The 25,707-nt window shown below is 42.8% G+C and overlaps 1 protein-coding gene across 3 annotated transcripts in view; it reads right to left on the reverse strand.

Annotated features, from left to right (window-relative positions):
- The window catches only part of LOC128657073 (oocyte zinc finger protein XlCOF7.1-like), a 176,132-nt gene that overhangs the window by 47,540 nt on the left and 102,885 nt on the right, over positions 1-25,707 (reverse strand). The gene's annotated exons all lie outside the window — the stretch shown is intronic.

Raw genomic sequence — 25,707 nt, forward strand, 5'->3', positions numbered from 1 at the left:
TTTTGAAGGGAAGCAAATTCAGATATATGCGGACCTGAGCCCGGTAACCCTTGCCAACAGAAGAGAGGCAAAATACTTAACAGAACATTTGCATGACCACGCCATCCAATACCGGTGGGGTTACCCATTTAGTATCAGAGTCAATAAAGATAACAAAATAATCATATATAAAGACCCGGGAGACTTGGAAGAGTTCTGCACAGCTCTACGCATACCAACCCCTAATATGCCAAGATGCAGCGACAAGAATCCACCACCTATGGATGATTCCCACCCACCTCAACCTCAACGCTCACAATGGCAGAGGGTTAACAGAAAGAGACAGAGAATTCCACCCACACCTTCTTCATCTTTCATGAAGGACACTTGAAGGAGTACAAGCAACCCATTGGAGAGTCCCTCTGGGACTTTGTGAGACAACCTCTTGAATAATTTTGACATAACTTCACAGTTTATACTGAAGTTATCATTAGTTATAGTTTAAACTGGCTATACTATTTACAGACTGATCGTTTGAATATGTACTCTCTATTTAACCTATTAGGAGGTTTGCAAAGCTACTATATGAAGAAACGTAGTATACTCTAGGGTTAATGCATAGATATAGGCTATACCATATATTATATGAATGTTTCAAGCACTCCCTAGCTAAACTGTGTTCGGTTTCATGTTCATTTTCCCCCACACAGTCAGGGTGATCTGTAGCCTGGCTCAATGTTTGTTCCTTGTTTTTCGTTTCTTGTTAGTCACTGTTTTGTTTATTATGTTTGTTACTGCATGTACAATAATAAGTTTTGTCACCACAGATACAGAAGTTTGCTTATGCCAATCAGTCCGGGTCTGCCATGTACACACAAAGAATAAAATCATTGATGGGGTTCAGAAGAACTCCATGACTCACGATGTAACCCACACGCTTTCACATGACGCCCTTGACCACCTCATCTTGTCGACGGGACTACTCTGCTTCTTTATAAGGTACCCCTCACTCTATTTCAGTCGCCTCTACAACACTACACTATCTATCAACATTAAATATGTCCTCACACCAACTTAAACTTTTATCACAAAACTGCAGGGGCCTTAATTCACCCACTAAGAGGTCAATTGCCTTAAATCACTTCAGGAAGCATAAAGGAGACATAATCTTTGTTCAAGAGACCCATTTTTTGGGGAGAGACCCCCCAAGATTTTCATCCCCAGAATACCCTGTAGGGTTTTTTAGCTCCCACCCCCTAAGGAAAGTATCCGGAGTCGGCATCCTGTTCCATAAAAACACTCATTTCCAACTTACTAATAAATTTGAAGACCCGGAGGGGAGAATCCTTGTCCTCACAGGACTCCTCTTTAACACGCGAGTAACCCTTGCGTGCTTGTATGCCCCTAACACAGGCCAGTTTAAATTTTTAAGAAGAGCCAGTAATAAAATCTTAGAATTACAATCTGGCGCGGTGGTGGTAGGAGGTGACTTAAACGTAACACTAAACCCAAGGATGGATAGTTCATCTAACAAAAAGACCTGAAGTAATTACAACCCACAAAACATAACTGACTGCCTACGTGAAAACACCCTAGTTGATATCTGGAGACTGCAACACCCACAGAAAAAAGAATTCACACACTACTCACATACACAAAGATCCTTTTCAAGGATCGATTATTTCCTTGTAGATCATAATACCATGACATTAGCATCACATACAGAATTCTATGCGGCTGCATGGACGGATCACTCAACGATTAGTCTAGAACTGGACTGGGTAAATAAACCTCTACGACATACTGTATGGGGACTAGATGAATCCTTATTGCATGATCCAGACTTAGTCACAAAACTTAAACAAACAATAGAAGAATATTTCAGACACAATACAAATTCTGTAGACAACATCAGCACGTTATGGGAAGCCCACAAGGCAGTGGTTAGGGGCAGCTTTATACAGCTCAGCGCAAGGAAAAGAAGGGCCCAAAACTTAGAATACAATAACCTCACTCGACAATTGCAGCTAACAGAAAACGCACATAAACTTAACCCCAGCAGCGACACAACACTAGATAACCTAACGGCGGCCAGGACTGCAGTTAACAACTACTTACAAAGAGCAGCCCATAAAAGAGCCCTCGCCCTTAAAAAAGTTTATTTCCACGGAGGCAATAGATCCGGCCCACTGTTAGCTAAAGCCCTACGTAAGAAAGCTTCACTGAACCATATATATTCTATTAAAGATAAAGATGGACACATAATTCATGATAGCCCAAATATCGCTGAAACTTTCAGGAAATATTATGATCATATTTATAACCTATCAACCTCTAAAACACCCCTGAATAAACAAGATATTACAGCCTACTTAGACTCGATATCGGTTCCCTCGCTCTCCGAACAACAAAGGCAGAGCTTAGATTCACCGATTACTGCACATGAAATTCTGAAAGCCATATCGGACCTGCCATCGGGGAAAAGCCCTGGTCCGGATGGCCTTACCAATAAATATTATAAGACATTCAAAGATCTACTAGTCGCACCCCTTCTATCCTTGTTCCACACTTTAGATGAGGAAGGACATCTCCCAATGCTAATGAAAGAAGCACATATCTCAGTAATTCCCAAAGCTGGAAAAGATCAAGATTCTCCATCTAATTTTAGGCCCATTTCGCTTTTAAATACTGATCTTAAAATCCTAGCCAAAATTATAGCATCACGCATAAACCCGATCTTACCAACACTTGTACACGCAGATCAGATGGGGTTTGTGGGGGGGAGAGAGGCAAGAGACAATACCATCAGGGCACTCCAGCTGATGGAATACGCAAAAGTCAATAACATTAAAACTGTCTTCCTATCTACAGATGCCGAAAAGGCTTTTGATCGCCTAAATTGGGACTTTCTTTTCTCCACATTACAAAAATTTGGGTTTGGGACTACAATAATAAACAGAATTGGGGCACTATACCTCTCACCAACTGCAAAAGTTAGGATAAATGGCCTCCTCTCAGATAGCCTTAACATAAGCAATGGGACAAGACAGGGTTGCCCTCTCTCTCCCATGTTGTTTATCCTTAGCTGGCAGCATGTATTAGAGAAAACGAGCAAATAGAAGGGATACCTTTAGGGGGAAATAACTACAAAGTGTCACTTTATGCGGACGATGTCCTCTTGTCTCTCGCCTCTCCACTTACCTCTCTGGAAGCAGTCACACGTGAATTTAAAAAGTTTGGAGACCTTTCCTACTTTTCTATAAACTACACCAAATCCGAAATGATGAATATTAATCTCCCTAAATCTGAATTAGATATACTTGTAAGTCGTACTCCTTATAAATTACAAACCACTGCATTAAAATACCTAGGAACTCACCTTACACCAAACCACAGATTACTTTTCCAGCTTAATTATTCAAACTTACTCAATTCCACACAAACTGAGCTAAACTTATGGTCCAAAAAACCCTTCTCGTGGTGGGGCAGGATTCAGACTCTAAAGATGACTACATTACCTAGAATCCTATATATCATGCAGACAGTTCCCATTAAGATACCCACTCCGTTCCTTTGTAGACTTCAGGGCATTCTAAACAAGTATGTATGGGGTTCGGTCAAACCAAGAGTTAGCAAAGCGACACTGTATAGGCAGCAGGGAGAGGGTGGACTGGGTCTCCCCTGTTTAGACGTCTATTATAGGGCGATTAGTCTCCAGAGAATACTCGACTGGCACAGGAACTCTATGACCAAAGCCTGGGTATCTATAGACTCACACATATTACAAATCCCGAACGCTGGAACTTTATGCTGGCTACCCTCATCCTATAGAAGTGATACAAAAAGCATATACCCCCTCTACAGTAGTGTTTTTGAAAACTGGAATAGAATCATTAAAACCCAACCCCACATTTTCACCTATAGATCCCCTATGTCGCCTATGTCTCCAAATGCTGAGTTTCTAGGAGGATTGGATTTCACAAAGCCCACATCAGCACATCCAGAAGTAGGACATACAATTCCTTTACATAAACTGTTGACAGGCAAAAGAGTGAAACCGCGTCAAGACCTACAACAATACCTGAACGGGGCATTTTCTAGCTGGCTTAAATACAAACAACTAATACACCTACTGGACACATCTGAACACAGTTCTGACTGGACCAGACCATTAACACCTTTTGAAACAAACTGCACGACACATAATACACTTAGACACTCCCTATCGTTAACCAAGTCTCTTTTACTGGCTCAACACATAACAGACTTACCGACTTTTACAAGCAAATGGCACTTAGAACTGAAAACTGAATTAGACAGGCAGACATGGAAGTACATCTTCCACTACACCAAAATCTCATCCACTTCAACAAAGATGATAGAACTGAATTACAAAATTTTATCAAGATGATACCTAACACCCACTAGGTTAAAAAGTATATACCCCACTACCTCAGACAAATGCTGGAGGGGTTGCGAGCAAAAAGGAACAATGCTACACATGTGGTGGGATTGTCCTGTAATACGCCCCTTCTGGCTTCATGTTGAATCCCTGATACAAACTATTCTCAACTCCCCCTTCCAACTAATACCTACCATAGCAATACTGAATCTGTTGCCAAGGAAAGTAGACTATTTGCGCCAACGTTTAATACAGTTCATCATCAATTCGGCTAAAACACAAATTGCTAGAAAGTGGAAGAGCTCAGTAGCCCCCACATGGAAGGAGCTGATAACTTATACTGACGACACACTAGTACTAGAAGAATATGGCTTCTTTAAAACCCAAAGACTTGACACTTTTCTAGACATCAAATTCCATTGGGACTCCGCTAGACCTGTGTTTATGGCTCAGACCCGAGACAACTCAATATAGCAGGGTGGAGGGAGATGTATTACTTTATACTGTGTTGTTTTTCTTCCTACCTTACTTCTAATTTTATGATCAGCACTGGAAGGCTTTCAACTTCAAAAGGATAGGACTCAAACTTGTGACAATTTCAATCACTGAGACTAAATATATTGTAACAGACATGTTATTGTATTGTTTACTATATTGTATTGTTTGATTGTTTAAAACACCAATAAAAACAATCTATAAAAAAAATAAAAAAATAAAAAAAAATAAACATTAGAATGTTGACTGCACAAAACCTCTTTATAGAATTGATGAGACTGGGACAGGCTGTGTAATAAAACCGCTAGACTGGGAGAGAAATCACTGCAGCTACAATTCTCACAGCCTGCTTGACACCAGAAACCTGATACACAAGACTAGGTAGTGAGCATATGATGGCTAAGGTACTTGCTACAAAACAGATTCTCACAGCCTGCTTGACACAATAAACATGATACACAAGACTAGGTAGTGAACATATGATGGCTAAGGTACTTGCTACAAAACAAATTCTCACAGCCTGCTTAACACCAGAAACATAATACACAAGACTAGGTAGTGAGCATATGATGGCTAAGGTACTTACTACAAAACAGATACTCACAGCCTGCTTGACACCAGAAACATGATACACAAGACTAGGTAGTGAGCATATGATGGCTAAGGTACTTGCTACAAAACAAATTCTCACAGCCTGCTTGACACCAGAAACATGATACACAAGACTAGGTAGTGAGCATATGATGGCTAAGGTACTTGCTACAAAACAGAGATTATCACAGCCTGCTTGACAGCAGAAACATAATACACAAGACTAGGTAGTGAGCATATGATAGCTAAGGTACTTGCTACAAAACAGAAATTCTCACAGCCTGCTTGACACCAGAAACATAATACACAAGACTAGGTAGTGAGCATATGATAGCTAAGGTACTTGCTATAAAACAAATTCTCACAGCCTGCTTGACAGCAGAAACATGATACACAAGACTAGGTAGTGAGCATATGATGGCTAAGGTACTTGCTACAAAACAAATTCTCAGTCTGCTTGACACCAGAAACCTGATACACAAGACTAGGTAGTGAGCATATGATGGCTAAGGTACTTGCTACAAAACAGAGATTATCACAGCCTGCTTGACACCAGAAACATAATGCACAAGACTAGGTAGTGAGCATATGATGGCTAAGGTACTTGCTAAAAAACAAATTCTCATAGCCTGCTTGACAGCAGAAACATGATACACAAGACTAGGTAGTGAGCATATGATGGCTAAGGTACTTGCTACAAAACAGAAATTCTCACAGCCTGCTTGACACCAGAAACATGATACACAAGACTAGGTAGTGAGCATATGATGGCTAAGGTACTTGCTACAAAACAGATTCTCACAGCCTGCTTGACACCAGAAACATGATACACAAGACTAGGTAGTGAGCATATGATGGCTAAGGTACTTGCTACAAAACAAATTCTCACAGCCTGCTTGACAGCAGAAACATGATACACAAGACTAGGTAGTGAGCATATGATGGCTAAGGTACTTGCTACAAAACAGATTCTCACAGCCTGCTTGACACCATAAACATGATACACAAGACTAGGTAGTGAGCATATGATGGCTAAGGTACTTGCTACAAAACAAATTCTCACAGCCTGCTTGACACCAGAAACATAATACACAAGACTAGGTAGTGAGCATATGATGGCTAAGGTACTTACTACAAAACAGATACTCACAGCCTGCTTGACACCAGAAACATAATACACAAGACTAGGTAGTGAGCATATGATGGCTGAGTTACTTGCTACAAAACAAATTCTCACAGCCTGCTTGACACCAGAAACATGATGCACAAGACTAGGTAGTGAGCATATGATGGCTAAGGTACTTACTACAAAACAGATACTCACAGCCTGCTTGACACCAGAAACATGATACACAAGACTAGGTAGTGAGCATATGATGGCTAAGGTACTTGCTACAAAACAAATTCTCACAGCCTGCTTGACACCAGAAACATGATACACAAGACTAGGTAGTGAGCATATGATGGCTAAGGTACTTGCTACAAAACAGAGATTATCACAGCCTGCTTGACAGCAGAAACATAATACACAAGACTAGGTAGTGAGCATATGATAGCTAAGGTACTTGCTACAAAACAGAAATTCTCACAGCCTGCTTGACACCAGAAACATAATACACAAGACTAGGTAGTGAGCATATGATAGCTAAGGTACTTGCTATAAAACAAGTTCTCACAGCCTGCTTGACAGCAGAAACATGATACACAAGACTAGGTAGTGAGCATATGATGGCTAAGGTACTTGCTACAAAACAAATTCTCACAGTCTGCTTGACACCAGAAACCTGATACACAAGACTAGGTAGTGAGCATACGATGGCTAGGGTACTTGCTACAAAACAGAGATTATCCCAGCCTGCTTGACAGCAGAAACATAATACACAAGTCTAGGTAGTGAGCATATGATAGCTAAGGTACTTGCTACAAAACAGAAATTCTCACAGCCTGCTTGACACCAGAAACATAATACACAAGACTAGGTAGTGAGCATATGATGGCTAAGGTACTTGCTACAAAACAAATTCTCACAGCCTGCTTGACACCAGAAACATGATGCACAAGACTAGGTAGTGAGCATATGATGGCTAAGGTACTTGCTAAAAAACAAATTCTCATAGCCTGCATGACACCAGAAACATGATACACAAGACTAGGTAGTGAGCATATGATGGCTAAGGTACTTGCTACAAAACAGATCTCACAGCCTGCTTGACACCAGAAACATGATGCACAAGACTAGGTAGTAAGCATATGATGGCTATGGTACTTGCTACAAAACAAATTCTCACAGCCTGCTTGACAGCAGAAACATGATACACAAGACTAGGTAGTGAGCATATGATGGCTAAGGTACTTGCTACAAAACAGATTCTCACAGCCTGCTTGACAGCAGAAACATAATACACAAGACTAGGTAGTGAGCATATGATGGCTACGGTACTTGCTACAAAACGAATTCTCACAGCCTGCTTGACAGCAGAAACATAATACACAAGACTAGGTAGTGAGCATATGATGGCTACGGTACTTGCTACAAAACAGATTCTCACAGCCTGCTTGACAACAGAAACATGATACACAAGACTAGGTAGTGAGCATATGATGGCTAAGGTACTTGCTACAAAACAGATCTCACAGCCTGCTTGACAGCAGAAACATGATACACAAGACTAGGTAGTGAGCATATGATGGCTAAGGTACTTGCTACAAAACAAATTCTCACAGCCTGCTTGACAACAGAAACATGATACACAAGACTAGGTAGTGAGCATATGATGGCTAAGGTACTTGCTACAAAACAGATTCTCACAGCCTGCTTGACACCAGAAACATGATACACAAGACTAGGTAGTGAGCATATGATGGCTAAGGTACTTGCTACAAAACAGAGATTCTCACAGCCTGCTTGATAGCAGAAACATGATACACAAGACTAGGTAGTGAGCATATGATGGCTAAGGTACTTGCTACAAAACAGAGATTCTCACAGCCTGCTTGACACCAGACACATAATACACAAGACTAGGTAGTGAGCATATGATGGCTAAGGTACTTGCAACAAAACAGATTCTCACAGCCTGCTTGACAACAGAAACATGATACACAAGACTAGGTAGTGAGTATATGATGGCTAAGGTACTTGCTACAAAACAAATTCTCACAGCCTGCTTGACAGCAGAAACATGATACACAAGACTACGTAGTGAGCATATGATGGCTAAGGTACTTGCTACAAAACAGAGATTCTCACAGCCTGATTGACAGCAGAAACATGATACACACGACTAGGTAGTGAGCATATGATGGCTAAGGTACTTGCTACAAAACAGAGATTCTCACAGCCTGCTTGACAGCAGAAACATGATACACAAGACTAGGTAGTGAGCATATGATGGCTAAGGTATTTGCTACAAAACAGAAATTCTCCCAGCCTGCTTGACAGCAGAAACATGATACACAAGACTAGGTAGTGAGCATATGATGGCTAAGGTACTTGCTACAAAACAAATTCTCACAGCCTGCTTGACAGCAGAAACATGATACACAAGACTAGGTAGTGAGCATATGATGGCTAAGGTACTTGCTACAAAACAGATTCTCACAGCCTGCTTGACACCAGAAACATGATACACAAGACTAGGTAGTGAACATATGATGGCTAAGGTACTTGCTACAAAACAGATTCTCACAGCCTGCTTGACACCAGAAACATGATACACAAGACTAGGTAGTGAGCATATGATGGCTAAGGTACTTACTACAAAACAGATACTCACAGCCTGCTTGACAGCAGAAACATGATACGGTGAGACTAGGTAGTGAGCAAATGATGGCTAAGGTACTTGCTACAAAACAAATTCTCACAGCCTGCTTGACACCAGAAACATGATACACAAGACTAGGTAGTGAGCATATGATGTCTAAAGTACTTGCTACAAAACAGATTCTCACAGCCTGCTTGACACCAGAAACATGATACACAAGACTAGGTAGTGAGCATATGATGGTTAAGATACTTGCTACAAAACAAATTCTCACAGCCTGCTTGACAGCAGAAACATGATACACAAGACTAGGTAGTGAGCATATGATGGCTAAGGTACTTGCTACAAAACAAATTCTCACAGCCTGCTTGACAGCAGAAACATGATACACAAGACTAGGTAGTGAGCATATGATGGCTAAGGTACTTGCTACAAAACAGAGATTCTCACAGCTTGCTTGACACCAGAAACATAATACACAAGACTAGGTAGTGAGCATATGATGGCTAAGGTACTTGCTACAAAACAAATTCTCTCAGCCTGCTTGACAGCAGAAACATGATACACAAGACTAGGTAGTGAGCATATGATGGCTAAGGTACTTGCTACAAAACAAATTCTCACAGCCTGCTTGACAGCAGAAACATGATACACAAGACTAGGTAGTGAGCATATGATGGCTAAGGTACTTACTACAAAACAGATTCTCACAGCCTGGTTGACAGCAGAAACATGATACGGTGAGACTAGGTAGTGAGAATATGATGGCTAAGGTACTTGCTACAAAACAGATTCTCACAGCCTGCTTGACAGCAGAAACATGATACACAAGACTAGGTAGTGAGCATATGATGGCTAAGGTACTTGCTACAAAACAGATTCTCACAGCCTGCTTGACAGCAGAAACATGATACACAAGACTAGGTAGTGAGCATGTAATGGCTAAGGTACTTGCTACAAAACAGAGATTCTCACAGCCTGCTTGACAGCAGAAATACAGACATTGAATGCACAAATAGAGAGGTGAGAAGTTCAGATACAATGATTTCTGTTTTGTAGCAAGTACCATAGTCATCATATGCTCACTACCCAGGGAGAATTATGTTAAAATGTAACAGCTTTGTTCCAGAGTGCAGTAATTGTCCACAGTGTTTTCAAAATCTAAATTTTGGTGCTGCTCTGTAAACTTTATTTATTTATGAATCTGCGTTTGGGGAATATTAAGTTCTGGTCATGTGATGTGGAACCGGACAATGGGTGAACATCAACAGTGCAGGAGATTGGAAGAAACATGAGAGTTTAGCTCAACGCAACAAATACTGAAGCTGCTTCCATATACTTTACTCATTCACAGTGTTGTACACAAACAGATCATTTTAAAGTGAATGTAAATTTTGATGCTAAAGTGCCCGGTTTTCAAAACTTTGATTAAAAACAGGGGCACTTTAATTCATCAAAATTTACATTTCACTCCTGTTGTGACAAAAAAAACTTACCTTTTAAACTTCACAGCAGCTCCAGCTTCCTCCGGTCTCACAAGCCATTTCTGATGTTAGAAATGATTGACAGGTCATCCTCCAATCACAGCTTCCCCCCCGGGGGATTCAGTGTCTGATTCACTGCTGTGATTGGAGGAAGCAGGATGCCTCATTTTATACCCAGGAAGAGGCTTTGAGATGGGTGGAGGAAGCTGGAGCTGCTGTGAAGATTAAAAGGTAAGTTTTTTTTCACAACAGGAGTGAAATGGAAATTTTGATGAATTAAAGTGCCCCTGTTTTTAATCGAAGTTTTAAAAACCGGGCACTTTAGCATCAAAATTTACATTCACTTTAAGGGCACTTTAATGTACAACCTAATAAATGTGGAGATTTGCAACACAGTTGTGATTTGCTGTTTATGGACACATTCACTCATGCAGTGAATTTGTAGCAGCCTCTAAAATAGCTAGACAAGGTCGCCCACGGCATCACGCGCACACCATCATTCAGATGCAGATTGCACATGCGCACTGCAAAATTACTATATTTTGCATACTATAAAATTGCACATTGGTCATGGGGCCGGCTAATATAGCACTGTTGCCAGGCCCTTTTATCAGGGCATTTCAGGATCATCAACCTTAAAGGGACATAATACTCATATGCTAAATCACTTGAAACTGATGCAGTATAACTGTAAAAAGCTGACAGGAAAATATCACCTGAGCATCTCTATGTACAAAAAGAATATATTTTACCTCACAATTTCCTCAGCTAAGCAGAGTAAGTTCTGTGTAAAAAAAATATACTTCAGCTGCTGCCCAGCTGCAGGTAAAAAAAAAATAAAAAAAATTAAGAAATGAACAGCAGCCAATCAGCATCAGCAGTGCGGAGGTCATGAACCCTTTTACTGTGATTGTCACGGATACCAGACAGCTAAGGCTACCCCCCATCTCCCTACAACCTCACCCCTGTTGTTTCTCAGTGGTTTTGGGCTCTTCAGAGCAACCACAATCTCTGGAAGCTTGCGTTTGCTTTTTGTTGGCTTGTTTTTGTGTTCTAAACTTGTTAAGAGAAGAGCTGGTCTATGACCGGGAAAACCTTCCTAGGCTGGCCGGGCTCCTGGATCTTTCGTTTGGCCCCTTCACAACGGACACCCGCCTAACCCCTCTCAGGCTGGCCGGGCTCCTGGAACTCCTGGTTGGCCACAGGACAGCAGTACACCCGCTAATTTTACCCCTGGTCGCTCCAGCAGTCCTTTGCCCCAGAGCTCCGCTCTTTTGGGGATTGGTAGCCCCTAGGAAGGACAAGAGCTGGGTAAATTATCGGAGGGGAGCTCCTTTAGCAACCGGGGGTTTTGGACACCCCTAACCCCATAACTTCAACGGACTGTAACTCCGGTCCCCAGTAACAAATCACACTGATTTTTGGACTGTGGCACCTGGGAACCGAGAGCTTTAAAATGACACCCTGGATTCTGTGGGACTGTGGTTGCTATGGAGGTGCCGGTCAGTCTGGAGGGGCGGGAATGGCAGGAAAATTGTGGGATTGTCCAGGGTCATATCAAGATGAGCTGTGTGTATAAAAGGAGTGTGTGTTTTCAATAAAATCAGTTCCTGTTTCACCTGAATGCTAGTATGTCTAGTTATTTGGGTGGGTGCCTGCTAAAATCACTTTCCTGGGCTACATAGCAGCCTGTTCCAGGCAGAGAAAGGACCCTCTGGCAGAGCTACCTAGCCTGGATAGCCGGAGTCTGCCACAGGGTGGGACCCTGAATACTGGTGCTGTCAGGCATCAGGGGTGGCTACAGGCTGTGGTCACTTGCCAGCTACATAGCTGCAGTCGGCAGGGAGGAAGCAGGACCCGTTTGGCGGAGCTGCCCAGTAGGGGTAGCCGGGGTATCCGTCACATTGGCTGGCAGCGGTGGGATCTGCTTCTTCCACACGATTCCTGCTTAAAGAGGAGAAGGGCCACAGTAGTCGGAAGTCAAATTTCTAAGGAGAGTACAGGAGTCGCTGGCCCAGCTGGACGGTCCTATTTACCAACAGGAGGTGCTGGAACAGAGGGACCTGATCCGCCGGGACCTCTGGTGAGAGGCTCTTCCACAGGAGCGGGACAGTGGAAAAGTCCTCCCCACGAGTTCCTGGTTCGGCAGACTGTGAGAGTGTCTTTCCTGGGAAAACAGCCAAAGAAGGAATGGCTAGCTGTTCTACATAGACTGATCCAGCAAGAGATGTGGGTGGAGGATGGCTATCGGGCCCTCCAATGGCTCACTATGTAAGTGCAGCCATGGCTGGAGGATGGCTCCCCCACAGAGGGATTTGGCTTCGGCGGCCCTGGATTACAATTTACAAAAAGGACAGAGGACCCACAGTTTGGGAGCGAGACGGACCAAAGTCTGGAGGATATCTCTGGGCTCCAAGAGGAACTGCTGTATTTCTTAAAGGAATCCTGGCTACTAGACGATCTGGATTTTATAATTGAACAGGAAGAGGCACTGTTCAAGGAATACAAGGCAGCGTGCCAAGGGTATACAGATCTGGGGTGCAGCCCTCTGGGATTCATGGAACTCGACTGTGGAGGAGTGGCAACAAAGAAAATGGGAACCAGGGCTGCTGGATCCTGATCAGCAGTCTGGTTCCAAGCTTATGGTCTTGGACCAGGGGGCCACCCTAGCAGAAGCGCTGGCAACAGGGCAGAGAGCCGCAGGCCTCTGCCCAGCCCCTGCAGTAGCTCTGGTAAACAAGGAAGAGGAGGTAGTCGTCCTCCCTCCCCTTACACAAAAACCCTTGCAGGGAGAAACAGATGTCGATAACTCTCCCCAGCGGCAGTACCCCTTCCTGTGAGTGGAGAAAGTCGGTCTCTCTCCCCAGCTGCAGAGCCATCCCCTGGGAGCAGAGGTAGTCGTCCTCCCTCCCCTTACACAGAACCTCTTGCAGGGAGAAAAGGATGCTGATAGCTCTCCCCAGCGGCAGAACTCCTTCCCAGGAGAGGAGACAGTCTGTCTCTCTCCCCAGCGGCAGAGCCATCCTCTGGGAGCGGAGGTAGTCGTCCTCCCTCCCCTTACACAGAACCCCTTCCTGGGAGAGGAGACAGTCGGTCTCTCTCTCCAGCGGCAGAGCCAGGAGCAGGGATTGGAGACAGTCAGTCTCTCTCCCCAGCGACAGAGCCATCCCCTGGGAGCGGATGTAGTCGTCCTTCCTCCCCTTACACAGAACCCCTCCCTGGGAGAGAAGACAGTAGGTCTCTCTCCCCAGCGGCAAAGCCAGGAGCAGGGATAGGAGACAGTTGGTCTCTCTCCCCAGCGGCAGAGCCATCTCCTGGGAGCAGAGGTAGTCGTCCTCCCTCCCCTTACGCAGAACCCCTTCCTGGGGGAGGAGACAGTTAAACTTGTTAAGAGAAGAGCTGGTCTATGACCGGGAAAACCCTCCTAGGCTGGCCGGGCTTCTGGAACTCCCGTTCGGCCGCCTCACATTGGACACCCGCCTAACTCCTCTCAGGCTGGCCGGGCTCCTGGAACTCCCGGTCGGCCACAGGACAGCAGTACACCCGCTAATGTTACCCCTGCTCTGCTCTTTTGGGTATTGGTAGCCCCTAGGGAGAACAAGAGCTGGGGAAATTATTGGAGGGGAGCTCCTTTTTGAACCAGGGGTTTTGGACACCCCTAACCCCATAACTTCAACAGACTGTAACTCCGGTCCCTAGTAACTAATCACTCTGACTGTGGCATCTGGGGACAGAGAGCTTTAAAATGACACCATGGAAGTGCCACCACCCCTAGGTACTGGGATTCTGTGGGACTGTGGCTGCTATGGAGGTGCCGGTCAGTCTGGAGGGGCAGGAAAATTGTAGGATTGTCCAGGGTCTTATAAAGATGAGCTGTGTGTATAAACGGAGTGTGTGTTTTCAATAAAATCAGTTCCTGTTTCACCTGAATGCTAGTATGTCTAGTTATTTGGGTGGGTGCCTGCTAAAATCACTTTCCTGGGCTACATAGCAGCCTGTTCCAGGCAGAGAAAGGACCCTCTGGCAAAGCTACCTAGTTTGGGTAGCCGGAGTCTGCCACAGGGTGGGACCCTGAATACTGGTGCTGTCGGGCATCAGGGGTGGCTACAGGCTGTGGTCACTTGCCAGCTGCAGTCGGGGTAGCCGGGGTATCCGTCACAGTGATCTCATGAGATTTCACTTAACTCTCATGAGATTTCATAGTAAACTTCCTTAAACTGAATAGGGAAATAATATGAGTGTGCACGAAAGCTCACTCCCTTAGCTGTCCCAGACAGACATACTGATTTGCTGCTTAAAGTCCTTTGCAGACACCAAGATTTACGCCAAACTCCTAGCTAACAGAGCTTCAAGAATTATTCCATAGCTCATAGGGAATGACCAGGTAGGCTTTATACCAGATAGAGAGGGTTCTGATGCGACCAGGCGAATACTCGATATTCTTCACTTCGCTTCTAGAAAAGGAGCTCCCTTCCTGGCCCTGTCTCTTGATGCGGAAAAGGCGTTTGACAGGGTCAGATGGGATTATGTGTGGGAAGTCATGAGAACTTTCTGGTTTCCCAGTGCTTTTATTCTTGCAGTGAAAGCCCTCTATGAACATCCTTCAGCCAGAGTTCGAGGAGTTGGTTTTCAGTCCCCTAAATTCGATATAACAAATGGCACCAGGCAGGGATGTCCATTATCGCCTCTCTTGTTTGCTCTGGCCATAGAACCCCTTGCCCAATGTATTAGAAAAGATCCTCAAACCATTGGCCTTTCTATTGGAACCCATACCCACAAAATTTCCCTATATGCAGATGATATCACTCTTTTTATAACATCTCCCAGAGAGTCACTACCAGCAGTCTTTACAATTTTAAAACGTTTCAGTAACCTGAGTTTCTACAAACTCAATATTTCAAAAAGAGAGGCCCTCCCCATGAATCTTTCCCCGAATGACCTTAATTTCTTACAGAAAAAGTACCACTTCCAATGGAAAACAACTTCCATTAGGATCCTGGGAGTTCATCTTAGTCCAGACCCCTCAATTACAGTAGCTCAGAATTTCGAAGACAGACTCTTAGAATTCAGGAAACTGCTTGAATCATGAGAATTTCGGGAGATTTCATGGACAGGGCGTATTGCCGCAATTAAGATGTCCTTTCTTCCTAAGATCACATATCTATTCAGGTCTATCCCATACAACGTCCCCAGAACGGTCCTTAACAGACTACAGAGTACGATCACCACTTATGTGTGGAAAGATAAGAGACCTCGAACTTCCCGTCGTACTCTATTGCACAGGGTGGCCTTGCCCTGCCAAATATAATATCATATTATAATGCAGCCAGACTCTCACACATATTAAGATGAAACGACAACCAGGCTGGTTGCTTTTAGAATCAACATTGTTACCCCCTAGGGTAACCCTCCCTGACCTTCTTTGGATCCCTAATCATCATAGACAAGACCTAGATAGTATACATCCAATATTCAAACATGCCCTTCAGTTCTGGGACCAGATAAGACATAATCTGGCCATATCCCCTCATCCATCTCCTGCGCTTACTATTTCTAGCGCCCTCTTCTGACTCCCACCCTGACTTATGGTCCCAACAATACTACGGGTGACAGATTTTTATGAAAATGACATATGGCTTTCCCATCCTGTTTTATGTACTAAATTTCAACTCCCCTCTAGACTTACTTTTGAGGCATTTCGCCTAAGCACACGTCTACGTGCATGGGGTTACCCTAAACAGTCACTAAGACCATTGACAACCTGGGAGATTGCATGGCAAAGAGCTCATAATAGCAAACATCTTCTTTCCTTCCACTATAACCTCCTCACCAACTAACACTCCTCTTACAAAATACCACAACACTGCGCATGGGAAAGAGAAATCGGTTTTACAGCTGACAGAGATTTGGCAAACTAGAATCATGTTAACCAAAAAACTACTACACTGCGCCACCTTATGGGAACTTCACTATAAAATTCTAGTTCAATGGCATCTTGTGCCAATTGTACTACACATAATTTTCAACACACAATCCCGCGAATGTTGGAGGAATTGTGGAACTAGCGGTACGGCACTCCACATCTGGTGGTCCACTTTGGAAGAAAATATATACACTTCTACATTCATTTGGCTTCACCCCACCATACACCCCAGAAGTAGCCCTTCTTCACATGCAGATGCCCAATCTCAACCCTCCAAATGAAGCCCTTACAATCTATATTTTCATGTCCATGAAACTAGCTTTAGCTAGATCCTGGAAGGAAGAGAGATCTCCATCCATTTCGCAAGTACTCTCCATAGCTCACTATATAGGACAAATGGAACAATACTCATACAAAGTCCTTGACAAGGCTGACTCCTTTCATGAGATTTGGTGTCCTGGCTTTCTGAATTCCCAAATTGGGACTTGACTCCCAACCTTAAACTCCCCTCCTAGACCCTCCTCCCCCCTCCCTCCCCTCCCCCCTCATCTTACTTCTATTTACTTCATGGGGCATTCCTCCATCCTTACATTACAGGTCCAGTAACAATACTATTCATACTATAATCTTTGATATAACTTTCCAATATACCTCTATATTATACAACTCCCGAAAAATCTCCAACATCATCCAACACTCTGCCTATTCTTATTCACATAAACATGCACCTGTATCAACCTGCTACATACCTCTCTTATAACTGCATGTTTTGTGTTTGTACCCACTAATTAATATATCACATAGCCGTAATGTTGTTCTTTGTTTTTACTTTTTGTGTTGTTATATTAATACTTGTTTCAATAAAAAAAAATGAATTTATGCTTACCTGATAAATTACTTTCTCTTGCGGTGTATCCAGTCCACGGATTCATCCATTACTTGTGGGATATTCTCCTTCCCTACAGGAAGTGGCAAAGAGAGCACACAGCAGAGCTGTCCATATAGCTCCCCCTCTAGCTCCACCCCCCAGTCATTCGACCAAAGGTTAGGAAGAAAAAGGAGAAACCATAGGGTGCAGTGGTGACTGTAGTTTAAACAAATTTTTTTTTACCTGACTTAAATGCCAGGGCGGGCCGTGGACTGGATACACCGCAAGAGAAAGTAATTTATCAGGTAAGCATAAATTCTGTTTTCTCTTGCAGTCATCCATTACTTGTGGGATACCAATACCAAAGCTTTAGGACACGGATGAAGGGAGGGAACAAGACAGGTACCTTAAACGGAAGGCACCACTGCCTGTAAAACCTTTCTCCCCAAAAATAGCCTCAGAGGAAGCAAAAATGTGTATGTAAAATTTGGAAAAATATGCAGCGAAGACCAAGTCGCTGCCTTACAAATCTGTTCAACAGAAGCGTCGTTTTTAAAAGCCCATGTGGAAGCCACTGCTCTGGTAGAATGAGCAGTAATTGTTTCAGGAAACTGCTGGCCAGCAGTCTCGTAGGCCAAACGGATGATGCTTTTCAGCCAAAAAGAAAGAGAGGTAACAGTCGCTTTCTGACCTCTCCTCTTACCAGAATAGACAACAATAAGGAAGATGGAAATCCTTAGTTGCTTGAAAGTAGAACTTTAAAGCACAAACCACATCAAGATTATTTAACAGACGTTCCTTCTTCGAATACAGAGAAGGAACAACAATTTCCTGGTTAATATTCTTGTAAGAAATAACCTTAGGAAGAAAACCAGGTATGGAACGTAAAACTACCTTATCTGCATGGAACACCAATAGAAGGTGAATCACACTGTAAGGCAAATAACTCTGAGACTCTTACGAGTAGAAGAGATAACTACCAAAACAAAACTTTCCAAGATAACAACTTAATATCTATGGAATGTAAAGGTTCAAACAGAACCCCTTGAAGAACTGAAAGAACTAGATTTAGACTCCATGGCGGAGCCACAGTCTTATAGACAGGTTAGATTCTCACTTAAACCTGAGTAGACACCTGTACGTCTGGGACCTCTGCCAGACACTTGTGTAGAAAAATAGACAGAGCAGATATCTGTCTTTTTAAGGAACTAGCTGACAATCCTTTCTCCAATCCTTCTTGGAGGAAAGACAATGTCCTGGGAATCCTAATCTTACTCCATGAGTAACCCTTGGATGCACACCAACAAAGATATTTTCGCCATATCTTATGATAGATTTTCCTGGGGACAGGCTTACTAGCCTGAATCAGAGTATCTATAACTGACTCAGGGAACCACGCTTTGATAGAATTAAGCGTGCAATCTCCAAACAGTCAGACGTAGAGAAATTAGATTTGGATGCTTGAACGGACCCTGTATTAGAAGATCCTGCCTCATCGGCAGCATCCATAGTGGAACAGATGACATGTCCACTAGGTCTGCATACCAAGTCCTGCGTGGCCACGCAGGCCCTAGAGAGGAAGTTTAGAGTTCAGATGGGACGTCATCAGATCCAGTCTGGAATGCCCCATAGCTGAGTCAGCTGGGCAAACACCTCCGGGTGGAGTTCCCACTCCCCCGGGTGAAAAGTCTGACGACTTAGAAAAACCGCCTCCCAGTTGTCTACTCCTGGGATGTGAATTGCTGAGAGATGGCAGGAGTGATCCTCCGCCCACCTGATTATTGTGGTTACTGCCGTGATCGTTAGAGAACTCTTTGTTCCCCCTTGATGATTGATGTAAGCTACAGTAGTAATGTTGCATAATCCCCGTTCCACTGTTTGAGCATGCATAGTTGCAGTGGTCTGAGGTGTATCCGAGCGAAAGGGACTATGTCCATTGCCGCTACCATTAATCCGATTGCTTACAGATGGCCGAGGAATAGAATGAAGAACTCGGCAAGTAGCTAAGAGCTTTAACTTTCTGACCTCCGTCAGACATATCTTCATTTCTACCGAGTCTATCAGAGTTCCTAGGAAGGGAACCCTTATGAGTGGGGAGAGAGAACTCCTTTTGATGTTCACTTACCACCCGTGATACCTCAGAAAAGCCAATACAATCTCCGTGTGAGACTTGGCTCTTTGGAAAGACAGCACCTGAATTAAGATGTCGTCTAGGACAGGCGCCCCTGCTATGTCTTAGAACCGCTAAGAGGGACCCTAGCACCTTTGTGAAAATTCTGGAAGCAGTGGCCAACCCGAAAGGAAGAGCCACAAACTGGTAATGCTTGTCTAGAAAAGCAAACCTGAGAAACTGATGATGATCTTTGTGGATAGGAATGTGTAGTTACGCATCCTTTAGATCCACGGTAGTCATATATTGACCTTCCTGGATCATAAGTAAGATTATCCGAATGTTCTCCATCTTGAATGATGGGACTCTGAGGAACCTTTTTAGAAGTTTTAGATCTAAGATTGGTCTGAAAGTTCCTTCTTTTTTGGGAACCACAAACAGTTTTGAGTAAAAACCCAGTCCTTGTTCTGCAAGTGGAACCGGGTGTATCACTCCCGTTGTATGTAGATCTTCTACACAGCGTAAAAACGCTTCTTCCTTTGCCTGATCTGTGGACAGACGAGAAATATGGAACCTTCCCCTTGGAGGGGAGTCCTTGAATTCTAGAAGATATCCCTGGGACACAATCTCTAATGCCCAGGGATCGTGAACGTCTCTTGCCCAGGCCTGAGCGAAGAGAGAGAGTCTGCCCCCTACTAGATCCGGTCCCGGATCGGGGGCTACCCCTTCATGCTGTCTTGGTGGCAGCTGCAGGCTTTTTGGCCTGTTTACCCTTGTTCCAGCCCTGGTAAGGCTTCCAGGTTGCCTTGGGCTGTGAATCGTTACCCTCTTGCTTTGCAGCTGGAGAGGCTGAAGCGGAACCGCTCCTGAAATTACGAAAGGAACGAAAATTAGCTTTGTTCTTAGCCTTAAAAGGCTTGCCCTGAGGGAGAGCATTGTCCTTTCCCCCGGTGATTTCTGAAATAATCTCTTTCAATTCTGGCCCGAAGAGGGTCTTTCCTTTGAAAGGGATGTTTAAAAGTTTGGATTTTGACGACACATCGGCCGACGAGGACTTGAGCCAAAGCGCTCTGCGCACCATAATGGCGAAACCTGAATTCTTTGCCGCTAACTTAGCTATTTGAAAAGCGGCATCTGTGATAAAAGAATTAGCCAGCTTTAGAGCCTTAATTCTATCCATAATTTCCTCATATGAGGTCTCCGTCTGGAGCGAGTCCTCCAGCGCCTCAAACCAGAAAGCAGCTGCAGTAGTTACAGGAATAATGCAGGCAATAGGTTGGAGAAGAAAACCTTGTTGAACAAAAATTTTCTTAAGTAAACCCTCTAACTTTTTATCCATAGGGTCTTTAAAAGCACAACTGTCTTTAATTGGTATGGTTGTGCGTTTAGCAAGAGAAGAAACGGCCCCCTCTACCTTAGGGACCGTCTGCCACGAGTCCCGCATGGGGTCAGATATGGGGAACATTTTCTTAAAAACAGGAGGGGGAACAAAAGGGACACCTGGGCTATCCCAATCCCTAGTAACGATATCCACAATCCTCTTAGGGACCGGAAACGCATCAGTGTATACAGGGACCTCTAGGTACTTGTCCATTTTACACAATTTCTCTGGGACCACCAAAGGGTCACAATCATCCAGAGTAGCTAATACCTCCCTGAGCAATACGCGGAGGTGTTCTAGTTTAAATTTAAAAGCCAATGTATCTGAATCTGTCTGATGAGAAACCTTTCCTAAATCGGAAATTTCTCCCTCAGACATCAAATCCCTCGCCCCCACATCAGAGCGTTGTGAGGGTACATCGGATAAGGCTACCAAAGCTTCAGAATGCTCATAATCTGTTCTTAAAACAGAGCTATCACACTTTGCAGGTAACACAGGCAGTTTAGATAAGAAAGCTGCAAGGGAATTATTCATGACTGCCGCTAGTTGTTGTAATGTAAAAGAAGCAGACGCACTAGAGGTACTAGGCAGCGCTTGAGCGGGCGTAACTGGTTGTGACACATGGGGAGAGGTGGACGGACTATTCTCGTTACCTTCAGTCTGAAAATCATCTAGGGCCACATCTTTAAGATCAATAATATGATCTTTAAAGTGTATAGACATATTAGTGCAAGTGGGACACATTCTGAGAGGGGGTTCCACCATGGCTTCTAAACACATTGAACAAGGATTTTCCTTGGTGACAGACATGATAAACAGACTAGTAGTATACACCAACAGGCTTGGAATCACTTTAATCAAATAAAAAACACAATTTGAAAAAAACGTTACTGTGCCTTTAAGAGATAAAAAGGGCACACAATTTTACAAAACAGTGAAAAATGCATCAATTCTTTTGAAATTTTTACAGTATGTACCTACAGCCTTAGAAAGGTTGCACCACTAGTATCAAAACGATTAACACCTTAATGCCCAAACCGGAGCAGCCTAAAGCCAAAACCCGGTTAAAATCACTACAGCACCTTGCCACAGCACTGCTGTGGCCCTACCTGCCCTTAGGGACCATATTTGGGGGGGGGGGGGAAACTTCCTTGAGGCCCTCAAACAGCAGCAGGACCCTCCATGAGAAGCAGCATGAATTTCTCTGCAATTCTAAGTGCGCATCTGAGGCGCGAAATTAGGCCCCTCCCACTCCACTCCGGAGCTGTAAGGCCTAAGAATTCACTCCTAAGGGAATAAAAGTTAGCCATGTGGGTAATAACCCCAGAAAAGAACCCAAAGGGACTTTCAAGTGTCTTACAAATGATTTATCTAAATTAAAAAATCCCTGCATTAGTGTCAACCAGCATAATTAGTGCTAAAAATAAATACACAGAGCGCCTCTTAAAAGGCTAAGACACTAGTAGTGACAAGATTATTTAAATAAAAAATATATTGAAATTCTATAGGGGTATATAAAATATTTTATAAGCTACTTATAGCTAAAATATACAAACAAGATACAAAAGTGGATCCACTTAAAATTAACAATAAAATATGCATATATCTATATAAAAAAACAATACAATTGTGGTTAAAAACCACAACAATATACAATCTTAATCACAAAATAAATTACAATAAAACAGCTGTTGATGGTTGTATAAAAAATATAAATATATAAAAACATCAATTTACTGAGTAGGTGTCCATAAATATTTAGGTCCCAAACTTTAAATTCTTTCCAGAGAGTGAATGTCCAATATGAAGATTCTATTTTAAACAGTTATCCTTATATATCCCTCGATAAACGGTGAAATGATGAAGTGTGTAAAAAAGAAAAACGTAGTGGTTTTCAAATCAAATTTCAAAAATTATTGTGAATATCCAAAAAATCCTGAAAAGATGATGTGATGAAGTGGGCGTGAATAATCAAAAATGTGTGTTCACAAAAATGAAAAAAGAAAAAGGAAAAAATGTGAAAAAATAATCCAAATGAATATTTAGGATGTGTTAAAGTGAATAACACACTTATAAAGTGACCCTTATGTGAATACAAGATGTGAAGAGATGCTCCTAAAAAGTTATTCCTGTGTGTAAACGATGATAAAATACAGAAATGGATCCTATGTCTCAGGGATCAATTCATTCAAAGATATACCTGTAATAAAACAAATATAACATAGTGCAAAACTGCTATTCAAACTTAGTCAGTAATTGAAAAGAAGCTTACTATATATGTCAACGCGTTTCGGCCCTAAGAACTGGGCCTTCATCAAGACAGATTTTTAACCAGCATAATTAGCCCTGATATGTAAGCATTCAATTCCATACTAAGTCTGTGAACATAGCTTACCCACCCCTCATGGGGATATTGTCAGTCTCTTCTAGCATTATCTCAGTTTTGTCTAGAAATAAATGACTTAACATACCTTGTAGCAGTTACCCTGCAAACCGTTCCCCCCAACTGAAGTTTTCTGGTACTCCTCAGTCCTGTGTGGGAACAGCAGTGGATTTTAGTTACAACATGCTAAAATCATTTTCCTCTCAACAGAAATCTCCATCACTTTTCTGCTAGAGAGTAAATAGTACAAACCGGTAACATTTAAAATAACAAACTTTTGATTGAAGATAATAAAACTACAATTCTAACACCACATTCACTTTACCCTCCCGTAGAGAGACCCTAGTGCTTAGAGCCGGCAAAGAGAATGACTGGGGGGTGGAGCTAGAGGGGGAGCTATATGGACAGCTCTGCTGCGTGCTCTCTTTGCCACTTCCTGTAGGGAAGGAGAATATCCCACAAGTAATGGATGAATCCGTGGACTGGATACACCTTGCAAGAGAAATGTATTTAAAAAAAAAAAAAAAAAGTCCTTTGCAATGGGGTTTGAATACTTAGGACATTTTGAGGTAAAATATGTTTCTTTTTTTACATTGAAATGTTCAGTTGATATTTTCTAGTCAGCTTTTTACAGCTATGCTGCATCATTTTCAAGTCTTTCAACATTTGGGTATCATGGCCCTTTAATGACTCGCAATGAATGAAACAAGTTAAAAAAATGGTTAGTTTTATTCATCCTTTTTGATTAGTTAATAAGGTGTTATTACTGGTAAGTAACTCTCTATCTTCTGAGTGAACTGGTCCTTTAAAAAGGCTAAGAGCATTTACACCACAGCAGAGGGTCAAGTTTGTTTAATATACAACATGAGGCTTATTGCTGGTGTGCACAAAGCATTTAGTTTTTTTTTAGATTGTTGTATTTATACCAGATATTCTTTACTTGTAATGAAGACCAGAATATCACTTTATATAAAATATATGTAAAATAAACTCTATTAGTGAACATATGCAAATAAACATTTCTGGAATGTCTAGAAATTAATTATGTTATAAAATGTATTATAATGTAATAGAATTACTTCAGTCAGAAAACTACATTTTATAACTATTGCTTGTGTGCACGAAATAAACCAAGGTATGAGGTCTCAGACAGTTATCACTTTTAGTCTTTTTAAGAATCTAATTTTAAAATAAAATGTATGTTCCTTTGACACAAATAGAATGTAAGTAAATGTTAGATATCTGACAAATTTCTACAAAACAAAGAGGGTGACCAAAAATCCAGAGGCCAGTAATTTTGTAGTGGCTACATGAGGACTTAACCCTTGATTTCCCAAAGGACTGAACACCAGTCTCAGGAAATCATGTATTATTTAGAAGGAAAATTAAAATGAGTACCTGGGTTGTAAATATAAAAGGTAAAACAATACTATATATCTAGCATTTTTAAATGTACTGCTAATGCACACGTAGTGCGGTGCCATATTGTAACTTAGGTCTTGCTAATGATCTATAGCACACAGCAAACAATAAATGTCACACAATCACTGCTGGTGCACGGTGTAAACTCGTCCATAGGAGGCGCCTACCAACCAGTAAAAAGGAGACTTATTTACATGTTTAGGACTAGGCTAGCACAGCTGACAAATAACAAGGTAGTTCTTTGAAAAATTTGGTTATAACGCTATTTATGTTTGCACAATTGTATGAGAAACTTGTAGGTTACTTTAGTGGGAGTTCCACAGTCAGACACATCACACACGTACACTCACATGTGCCCTGCATCCCTTAGACTTGTCACACACATACACTCACATGTGCCCTGTATCCCTCAGACACATCACAGATGTACACTCACCTGTACCCTGCGTCCCTCAGACCCATCACACACGTACACTCACCTGTACCCTGCGTCCCTCAGACACATCACACATGTACACTCACCTGTACCCGGCGTCCCTCAGACCCGTCACACACGTACACTCACCTGTACCCTGCGTCCCTCAAACCCGTCACACACGTACACTCACCTGTACCCTGCGTCCCTCAGACACATCACACATGTACACTCACCTGTACCCTGCGTCCCTCAGACCCGTCACACACGTACACTCACCTGTACCCTGCGTCTCTCAGACATGTCACACACGTACACTCATCTGTACCCTGTATCCCTCAGACACATCACACACGTACACTCACCTGTGCCCTGTATCCCTCAGACACATCACACACGTACACTCACCTGTACCCTGCGTCCCTCAGACACATCACACACATACACTCACCTGTACCCTGTGTCCCTCAGAAACATCAAACACATACAC

Source organism: Bombina bombina, chromosome 4 (genome assembly GCF_027579735.1).
Source record: "Bombina bombina isolate aBomBom1 chromosome 4, aBomBom1.pri, whole genome shotgun sequence".
NCBI classification, from domain to species: domain Eukaryota; kingdom Metazoa; phylum Chordata; class Amphibia; order Anura; family Bombinatoridae; genus Bombina; species Bombina bombina.